The sequence below is a fragment of the Puma concolor genome, chromosome E2, assembly GCF_028749965.1.
Source record: "Puma concolor isolate L17-30 chromosome E2, mPumCon1.1.hap2, whole genome shotgun sequence".
Classification (NCBI taxonomy): domain Eukaryota; kingdom Metazoa; phylum Chordata; class Mammalia; order Carnivora; family Felidae; genus Puma; species Puma concolor.
This window is the reverse complement of record NC_141681.1, coordinates 61,620,915-61,631,743: the sequence shown is the minus strand read 5'-3', so window position 1 is coordinate 61,631,743 and position 10,829 is coordinate 61,620,915.

The following is a 10,829-nucleotide window of genomic DNA, read 5'->3' as shown; positions in this document are numbered from 1 at the left end:
TCCAATAACTGACCCCAAAGACATGGAGATCTGTGATTTACCTGATAAAGAATCCAAAACAGGTGTTTTAAGGAAGTTCAATGATGTATATGATGGCACAGAAAAAACAATTCGATGAAATCAGGAAAACAATATATGAATAAAATGAGGAGTTTAACAAGATGGAAATCCTAAAAAAAGAACCAAAAAGAAACTCTAAAGCTGAAGAATACAATGAATGAAATGAATATGCTCTAGAGACCATCAACAGAATGGATAAAGCAGAAGAAAGAAAAAGAGATACTTGTGCACTGTTGGTGGGGATGGATATTGGTACCATGGAAACCAGTATGGAGGTTCCTCAAAAAATTTAAAATACGTGATTCAGCAATGCTACTTCTGGGTATATATTCAAAGTGAAACCAGAATCTCAAAGAGATATATATAGTGGAAAACCAGCTGTGAGAAAATTTTGCAATAACATGGATGAAACTTGAGGGCATTATGTTAGGTAAAATAAGTCAGACATAGAAAGACAAATGCCTCATGATCTCACTTACACGTGTAACCTAACAGAGCTGAACTCACAGAAACAATAGAATGGTGGTTGCCACAAACTCAGAGATGAGGGAAGGGGGCGGGTGTTGATCAGAGTACAAACTTCCAGTTTTAAGGTGAATGAGTTCTGGGGACCCCATGTACAGTATGGTGACTTTAGTTAACAATACTATATTACATACCTGAATGTTGTTAAGAGAGTAGACCTTAAATGTTCTCACCACACATACACCCAAAAAAAAGGTAATTATGTGAGGTAATGGAGGTGTTAACTAATGCTATTTTGTTCATCATGTTGCAATATATAATGTATCAAATCATCACATTGTACGCTTTAAAATTACATGTTATATGTCAATTAAATCTCAATAAAGCTGGAAAAATATGAAGGGAAGTAAGAGAGAAGTGTGGGAGTAGGAGGGTGTGAGTCTTTTTTTTTTTTTAATATTTATTTATTTATGTATTTTGAGAGAGAGAACATGAACAGGGGAGGGGCAGAGAATGGAGGAGACAGAATCCAAAGCAGGCTCCGTGCTGCTGGCCTGAAGCCCAATGTGGGGGTCAATTTTACAAAACATGAGACCATGACCTGGGCCGAAATCAAGAGTCAGATGCTCAACCAACTGAGCCATCCAGGTACCCCAGGATGTGAATCTTTTTTTTTTTTTTTTTTAACATTTTATTTTTATTTTCTGAGAGACAGAGACAGAGCACAAGCAGGGGAGGGGCAGGGAGAAAGAGGGAGAGACAGAATCTGAAGCAGGCTCCAGGCTCTGAGCTGTCAGCACAGAGCCAACCTACGGATGTGAGATCATGACCTGAGCCAAAGTCGGTGTTCAACTGACTGAGCCACCCAGGCGCCCCTAGGTACAGTATGAATCTTCTTAAAGAGCACAGAAACTTTCTCTTTCCCTTGCCCGCATCTTTTCTGTACGTTTCAAATTGCATCAAAATTAAAAGTTAGAAATGCCAATCCATGCAAATGGTCTTTTCAGCAAGAAAGAGAAGTAGCACACAAAAGTTCAATAGAGGTTTAAATATAATTTAACATAACTGACCTCACCATAAAGAAAATAGGGGCGCCTGGGTGGCGCAGTCGGTTAAGCGTCCGACTTCAGCCAGGTCACGATCTCGCGGTCCGTGAGTTCGAGCCCCGCGTCAGGCTCTGGGCTGATGGCTCGGAGCCTGGAGCCTGTTTCTGATTCTGTGTCTCCCTCTCTCTCTGCCCCTCCCCCGTTCATTCTCTGTCTCTCTCTGTCCCAAAAATAAATAAAAACGTTGAAAAAAAAGATTTAAGAAAATAGCTGGAGGAGCACCTGGGTGGCCACACTAATGCAAGGGAAAACATTGCACTGAAAGATTTAAAAGGAAGAATCAAACCTGCCCCCTTACCTCTTTAAAATATTTTCTTCTCTTGGCACAAAAACAGACACATAGACCAATGGAATAGAATAGAAACCCCAGAACTAGACCCACAAACGTATGGCCAACTCATCTTTGACAAAGCAGGAAAGAACATCCAATGGAAAAAAGACAGTCTCTTTAACAAATGGTGCTGGGAGAACTGGACAGCAACATGCAGAAGGTTGAAACTAGACCACTTTCTCACACCATTCACAAAAATAAACTCAAAATGGATAAAGGACCTGAATGTGAGACAGGAAACCATCAAAACCTTAGAGGAGAAAGCAGGAAAAGACCTCTCTGACCTCAGCCGTAGCAATCTCTTACTCGACACATCCCCAAAGGCAAGGGAATTAAAAGCAAAAGTGAATTACTGGGACCTTATGAAGATAAAAAGCTTCTGCACAGCAAAGGAAACAACCAACAAAACTAAAAGGCAACCAACGGAATGGGAAAAGATATTTGCAAATGACATATCGGACAAAGGGCTAGTATCCAAAATCTATAAAGAGCTCACCAAACTCCACACCCGAAAAGCAAATAACCCAGTGAAGAAATGGGCAGAAAACATGAATAGACACTTCTCTAAAGAAGACATCCAGATGGCCAACAGGCATGTGAAAAGATGTTCAGCGTCGCTCCTTATCAGGGAAATACAAATCAAAACCACACTCAGGTATCACCTCACGCCAGTCAGAGTGGCCAAAATGAACAAATCAGGAGACTATAGATGCTGGAGAGGATGTGGAGAAACGGGAACCCTCTTGCACTGTTGGTGGGAATGCAAATTGGTGCAGCCGCTCTGGAAAGCAGTGTGGAGGTTGCTCAGAAAATTAAAAATAGACCTACCCTATGACCCAGCAATAGCACTGCTAGGAATTTATCCAAGGGACACAGGAGTACTGATGCATAGGGGCACTTGTACCCCAATGTTCATAGCAGCACTCTCAACAATAGCCAAATTATGGAAAGAGCCTAAATGTCCATCAACTGATGAATGGATAAAGAAATTGTGGTTTATATACACAATGGAATACTACGTGGCAATGAGAAAAAATGAAATATGGCCTTTTGTAGCAACGTGGATGGAACTGGAGAGTGTGATGCTAAGTGAAATAAGCCATACAGAGAAAGACAGATACCATATGGTTTCACTCTTATGTGGATCCTGAGAAACTTAACAGGAACCCATGGGGGAGGGGAAGGAAAAAAAAAAAAAAAAGAGGTTAGAGTGGGAGAGAGCCAAAGCATAAGAGACTGTTGAGAACTGAGAACAAACTAAGGGTTGATGGGGGGTGGGAGGGAGGAGAGGGTGGGTGATGGGTATTGAGGAGGGCACCTTTTGGGATGAGCACTGGGTGTTGTATGGAAACCAATTTGACAATAAATTTCATATATAAATAAAAAAAAATATTTTCTTCCCTAAGAGTCTTACTATGAATATCCTACTTAATGTTGCTACCCTTCCTTGACCACTGAACTTTTCATCACCCATGCTCTGCTCTTTTCCATTTTCCATAGAACACAATGACCTATAATAAATTAAAGAATTTAGGGGCGCCTGGATAGCTCAGTCAGTTAAGCATCTGACTTTGGCTCAGGTCATGATCTCATGGTTCGCGGGTTCAAGCCCTGTGTGGGGCTCTGTGCTGATGGCTCAGAGCCTGAAGCCTGCTTCGGATTCTATGTCTCCCACTCACTCTCACTGCCCCTCGCCCAGTTGTATGTTGTCTCTCTCTCAAAAATAAATAAAGATTAAAAAATTAAAAAAAAAAGAATTTAAAAGCTTGGCTTAATGTTGTTTCTCTAAAAGAAATTAGTTTCTGGGGTGCCTGGGTGGCTCGGTCGGTTAAGCATCTGACTCTTGGTTTTGGCTCAGGTCATGATCTCATGGTCCGTGAGTTCAAGTCACGTGTGGGGTTCCATTCCGTGCTGACAGTGCAAAGCCTGCTTGAGATTCTCTCTCTCCCTCTCTCTGCCCCTCCCCCCACTCGTGCTATCTCTCTCAAAATAAATGAATTAAAAACACTTTTTAAAGAAGTTAGTTTCTGTGTTTTGTACAATGATGGTCCAGTGTAGCCACCAAAGTGCCCAACCAACATAAGAACTCTGATAAACATCTTGGAAAACACTTAATGAATGTAACATCACAGATTTCTGTTTGTTTGAACCACCCAGCTATTTTTTTTTTTAATCTCTACTCATTTCAGTCAGTACCCACAGTGAGCTCAGGAATGGAAAGGAATCATATTTTCAGACAAACTTCCAAAATGATTAATAATCCTGCATAATGAAGCGTTTGGTTTCATTCTCCAACTTAAGAGATCCCAATGTTGTCTGGTCTCCTTAGTGTTCCTTGAGATTTATTTTTTAAATGTTTCACAATTAAGTTGTTCCTTAGTTATCCCTGAAACTTTTGATAGAAAACTTTGTAATTCAACACTAATTGCTTTCAGTAATTTGTACAACCTGCAAATGTTTTTCATTGAAAATCTCAAGTCCCTGTGCAGGTATTGTCACCAAAATTACTGGTGACAGGATAATTACTTTACACCATGGAGATGAGATCATGGAGTCCCAAACCTTTATCCTGGGTTCGGATGCTCCTTTCCACCTCTGCACAGATGCTTCCCGAACACCTACTGTCCTGATTCCAAATGTTATTTGGGGTAAGTGTCTAGTTTTTGTTTTTGTTTTTTTTAGATAAGTGTGAGATTCATAGGAGAGTTATATCACAAAAAATCCAGTAAAAAACACAGATATAAAGTGCACACATCCTCTCTCTTGCTCTATGTTTTATGGGTTGAAACACAAACATATTTCTGTGTCTAGTGAAAAATGACGTTTCCTGAGAACATCTGACACCTACCACCCCCTTGCCCACATTCTTTTTTGTTTTAATGTTTATTTATTTATTTTCAGAAAGGGAGAGAGGAAGGGGGGGAGAGAGAGAGGAGGCAGGGAAGGGAAGGGGCAGAGAAAGAGGGAGAGAGAGAGAATCCCAAACAGGCTCTGCAATGTGAGCACACAGTCCCACTAGGGGCTCAAACCCATGAACCATGAGATCATGACCTGAACCAAAATCAAGAGTCAGATGCTTAACTGACTGAGCCACCCAGGCGTCCCGCCTTTACCCACCTTCTTTACGGCTACCTGGCATTTCTCCTCTCTCCTCAGAGTTACAGCGTCTATGAAATCTTTCATTTCTCTCTGAAGATGCTGTACATCATAGGACATGCTCCAAAGACTTCACACAGTAGATATGTGCCCAACAGTTAGATAATGACAATGAACTCCAGCCTCTGAGTAGTTGCCTGGGGTCTGCGTGACAGGTGCTAGAACACGAATTTACTTGTTAGATTTTCTGGTGAGCCTGTTGTACTAAATGAAGCTGTGATGACAAAGGTTGAAACTTTGTCATCAGAAGAATGTTAATATTTATCTTCTGTTTACAGAATCAAAAGACCAATCTCATCCCCCAGTTAAGAGAGATTATTATTTGAAGAACACTGTGCCTAATGGTTGTAGGATTTGGGGCTGGAGCAGGGAGGGAGGAATAATCAGAGACTTCAGTAGTCTTCCAATAGTAGTGTTACCCTGCTGTGTAATCCAGCGGATGGTAAAAATGCCTTGCTAGTCTTCTTCTGCTGTTAACCTATTGCTCTCTCTACCCTCCAAGATGTGTGTTTATCAAACTAAAAAGATAAGAATAAAACAACAAAATAAAATTCTGGCTGGAGAACTTGTTTGACGGGGAAGTTCACGCCCCCTAGCTAAGAGCAGGAGTCACTTAATTTGGATCCTCCCTTTGTTGCCCAACACCCTGTGATTATGGGAATGTCATGATCCTTTATTGCCTTTGTACTTCTGAAGTCTTTAAGGGCTGGAATGATCAGTAACCACGGCAATTTCAGATTTTAGGACTCTCATGTGGGCTTTTAAAAAAATGTTTATTTATTTTGAGAGAGAGAGAGAGAGGGAACATCAAGAGTTGGATGCTTAACAGACTGAGCCGCCCAGGCATCCCCCCTCCCTCGCCCCCAAGTCTTGATTTGGGCTCAGGTCATGAGCTCATGGTTCATGAGATCGAGCCCCATGTCAGGCTCTGCACTAACAGCACCAAGCCTGCTTGGAATTCTCTCTCTCCCTTGCCTTGTTCTCTCTCTCTCTCTCTCTCTCTCTCTCTCTCAAAATAAACAAACTTTTTTTAATTATAAAATTTTAAATTTAAAAACTACGAATTTCACCATGAAATTTTTAGGAAATCAATTCATGCATAAATTTCAGGTGGATTTCCACTCTGACACCCCCTCCCCTGCCCCTTTCCTCCTTCCCAGCCCAGACCGTTAACCCTGCTTCACTTGTGGAGGATCCTTCTAGACCAATTTATATTCAGTCACTAAGATCTCTCTTAAGTCACATCTGCTGATTTACGGCTGAGTGAATTCACCTTCTGCATTCTTTTATGAAACATATTAATCAATGTCCAAGGAATATGATTGATACTTACTAGTGAGGTGTTTTCCTTCTATTCACCCCACGGACTCTCTTATCACTAGTCCATTAGGTTGTTTACCAAGCGTGAGGTGTCTCCCCCACACTTAAATACAAACTGCTCTATTTCAGTTACTAAAATAGAATTGAAATGTATTTTACACAGCATTTACTTTAATCTCAAATTGCACAATCATTCCAGAAAACAAGAGAAAAACCTATATCAGGTAAAATTTTATGTATTCAGTATTCTAAATGATTTTCAAAACATTTTAAATTTGCAGCTGTTCTGTATCTGTCATGACATGGTGTGTCAGGTTCAGCCAGACACAAGAGAGGGCCAGAAAAACAGTTTATTATAGTCACGGGTCCTACAGAGACAGAGTCCGGGCACACCACCAGGGGGTCATTGGTGGAAGAGCCAAGGGGGTTGACTCAACCAAGCAGGTGGAGAAGGTGGAGGATGGAAGAGGAAATGGAGGAGGACCTCTAGGCAAGCGCCTTTATTGAGGGTCAGGGTGGAGTACACGGGAGACAGTGAAAGGGGATTCCACTGGCGCATCTGAATATCCCGAGGTCACAGTCAGTTACACATTTTAAAATGTGTAACACAGCAGGCCAATAAGAAAACTCCAAATTGTGTGTCTTTTCTGATATGCAATAAAAATGATGCAATTTTTCTAGAGGAAACTTACCCTAATGAAATTTCAGCAAGAGTATGTGTGCATTTAAAAAGTACAATGTCATTTTTGGTGTAATTTGTTTTTTTCTGATGTTTATGAGAAAAACACATTTTATAATGTATGCTTTCTTTTCTAAGAGTTGCCTGTTCATTTACATTGCCAAAGAAACACCGAGATTATTATAATTGCTGCTTCTACATATTCAAATGCTTTCTCTGAGTTTCACTTTTCTATTTGTTTGAGGGGTCTTTCAGTAAAAAAACAGTATAAGCATGAAAACACTTTTAATTATTATCTTTTTTTATTTTAGAGACAGCGTGCAGGGGAGAGGCACGGAGGGAGAGAGAGAGAGAATCTTAAGCAGGCTCCACACTCAGCAAGGAGCCGGATGCAGGGCTCAATCCCACGACCCTGGGATCATGACCTGAGCTGAAATTGAGAGTTGGACATTCAACCAACTGAGCCACCCAGGAGCCCCTTAACTATACATAAATACAAATGTGCTACAAATGTTTTAAATCCTCAGTTTTGGTGCACGCTTAGTAATACTTGGCTCAGCCAAAATTATGAAAATATACTACTACCAGGGCATCTGGGTGGCTCAGTCGGCTGAGTGCCCAACTCTTGATATCGGCTCAGGTCATGATCCCAGGGTCGTGGGATTGAGCCCTGAGCCAGACTCTGCTCTGATCGTGGAGCCTGCTTAAGATTCATATTCTTTCTCTCTCTCTCTCTCTCTTTCTCTCTCTCTCTCTCCCCCCTCTGCCTGTCTCCCCCACTCACACACTCCCTCTCTTTAAAAAATATTTTTTTTTAAATTTTTTTTTTTTTTTAACGTTTATTTATTTTTGGGACAGAGAGAGACAGAGCATGAATGGGGGAGGGGCAGAGAGAGAGGGAGACACAGAATCGGAAACAGGCTCCAGGCTCTGAGCCATCAGCCCAGAGCCCGACGCGGGGCTCGAACTCACGGACCGTGAGATCGTGACCTGGCTGAAGTCGGACGCTTAACCGACTGCGCCACCCAGGCGCCCAAAAAATATTTTAAAAAATAAATAAATAAATTCAAAAAGAGAACATATTTTTAGCTAAGAGATTAGACATTTCTTAGGTTTAGATCCAGTATTTATTTATTTTTCTTAAGATTAAAGCTCAAAAAATATACCTGTGATGTCTTAACTAAGTCTCCAAATATTTTACTACCATATATTAAAAAACTCATTTCTCCAAAATAATTCAGCATTAACTTTTATCATAAACTTCTATAAATTTATCTCATAAATACCTGCAAACATAGATAATTTGTAATCTCCTTATTCTATTCCATATTTGGTTTTTGCCATTAGTAACCCATAGTTATTATTTACTTTATATACAGTAAGGAAATTTCTTTTCATTAAACATTTAAAATTTTGCATACGTTTGATGTTAATAGAGAAAATTTTGAAATGTTAACATTTTGGGGGCACCTGGGAGGCTCAGTCAGTTAAACATTCAGCTTCAGCTCAGGTCATGATCTCATGGTTCATGGGTTCAAGTTCCATATTGGGCTCTGTGCTGACAGCAAGAGCCTGGAGCCTACTTTGGATTCTGTGTCTCCCTCTCTCTCTCTCTCTCTCTCTCTGCCCCTCCCGTCTCTCTCTCTCTCTCAAAAATAAATAAATATTAAAAAAAGAGAAATGTTAACATTTTCATTGGAATTTTATTCAGTAACATACTTCTTAGTGTGAATTTTATTGTTAACATTCCAAAAATTTCCATCTAGGATGATGGTTTTCTTTGTTGTTATTCAAAATGAATCGTATGACTTAAGTACAGTTTCTGGTTTTGAATCAATGTTCCCCTCATATTAGTTTATTTTAATGTTGTGTTCCAAAATTCCACTAGTCTTTCACTATCCACTGACACCTTGGAAAAGGCTATTGCCTAAAAAGGAAAATTTAAACTGTCTCGATTTGGGACTATTCTAAATTATGTGATTTATCCTAATAACAATTCCGATGTTTCTCAAGTGTATAACCATCTCAGTTTTCAATCATGGAACTTGAAACCTATCTTACAGCTATCGCTCCTTAATCCATGCCAGGAAGACCGTGACTCCGTAAATTGCTGTCCAGCATGCTGGCTTTGTGTCTTCGCAATCTGAAGAAGTCTTCATACTTCATCAACCAAGACTGAAACATCAGTGACTCTGGAAGAAGGGATTGTCCTCATGAGGAAGTCTCTCCTCAAATGTCGTTGAATTTATTTTTTACTATTTAATTTCGTATCTCTGAATCTTTTCCCATGATGAAATATTTTTATCTGACATCCACAAGTCTTATCCAAACAGGCCATTTTTTTGTGTGCCTCCACAGACATTTCTTAATGCAAAACGAAGGCTGTTCAGCTAATGCAGGGGTAATGGTTATTAGTCACCCTTTACCAGTTTTCAGAATAATTAGTTGTTTCCCTAACATCTTCCGGCATTAACCTTTGCATTACTTGTCTATATATGCCTTTGGTTTATCTATGTCAATCCTTTCAAGTTACCGTTGCACCAAACTGGGGCAGTGACAGCTTCTTCAGGACAGACCTTGCCACCTCCCAAAGTAACCCTCAGCACTGATGGTTTCCTCTATTCCCTTGCCAAGCAAGGAGTTTTGGGATGATCTTTGGAGGTTCCTGCCCTAGATCTGGAATATGTCAGTTTTTTCTTTTTTCCTAAACCACACTGCTTCTTATATGGAAAAACTGTATTAGGTGTCCATAAACTGGGCGCTAGAATTAGGCACTGTCGTGAAGTTGTCTATAATTTCTAGATTTTTTTCAATGAAAAGAAAAATGAAATACATGCAAGTTAAAACCAATACTATAGGAGTTGATATTATTTCTGTCAAATGTAGGCTTTAGACTTTTACTCAGAGTCTTTGGTTTCATACGTGCATTTGTTTTGTCTTACAGGGAAAGATTTATTTCCCATTTATACGAATATGTTTGTTCCCAAAATACCATACAAATACATTATAGTAAAATATGTAGACAAAAGTTAAGATTTGGGCAGATAGTTTTGCCTCCATTTATCCCCGTTCAGGATATACACTCAAAATTCTAATTTTCAATTCACTTGAAATGTATTTCCCTATTCATATTTCCTTTACATACAGGGACAGCCACGTGGATAGCCAATCAAATTTTGTAACATTTGAATTTAGTGCTTTTAAAACAATTAATTTAACATTATTTAATAATTATGTGAAATATGTACATTTGTACATATAAGGCACTATGACAACATTTCTTCCTTACGAGTCTAGCTTTAAAATTAGCCCCATCCTATATATGTTCTGTGTCCATATTGTCACTCCTCCACACACCTGGGGAAACCTTAGCATGTTACACACAGTTTTGTACCTTGCTTCTCAGTTCAGAATACACACAGTTCATAACTGCAGATCAGAGTCTAGAGATCCTCCTCACTCAATTCACAGGTGTGGAAAACTCTGTTGTGCAGATGGGCCATAAATCACTCACCATGTTCCAGTGAACAGACATTTGTTTCCAAGTGGAACCTTCAGGAACAGACTCTGTACCCATAAGCATACATATATAATGTTGATTTTTTTTCTTTTAAAAAAAATTTTAATGTTTGTTTATTTTTGAGAGAGAAAGAGAGGCAAAACGCAAGCAGGAGAGGGCCAGAGAGGGAGACACAGAATCTGAAGCAGGCCC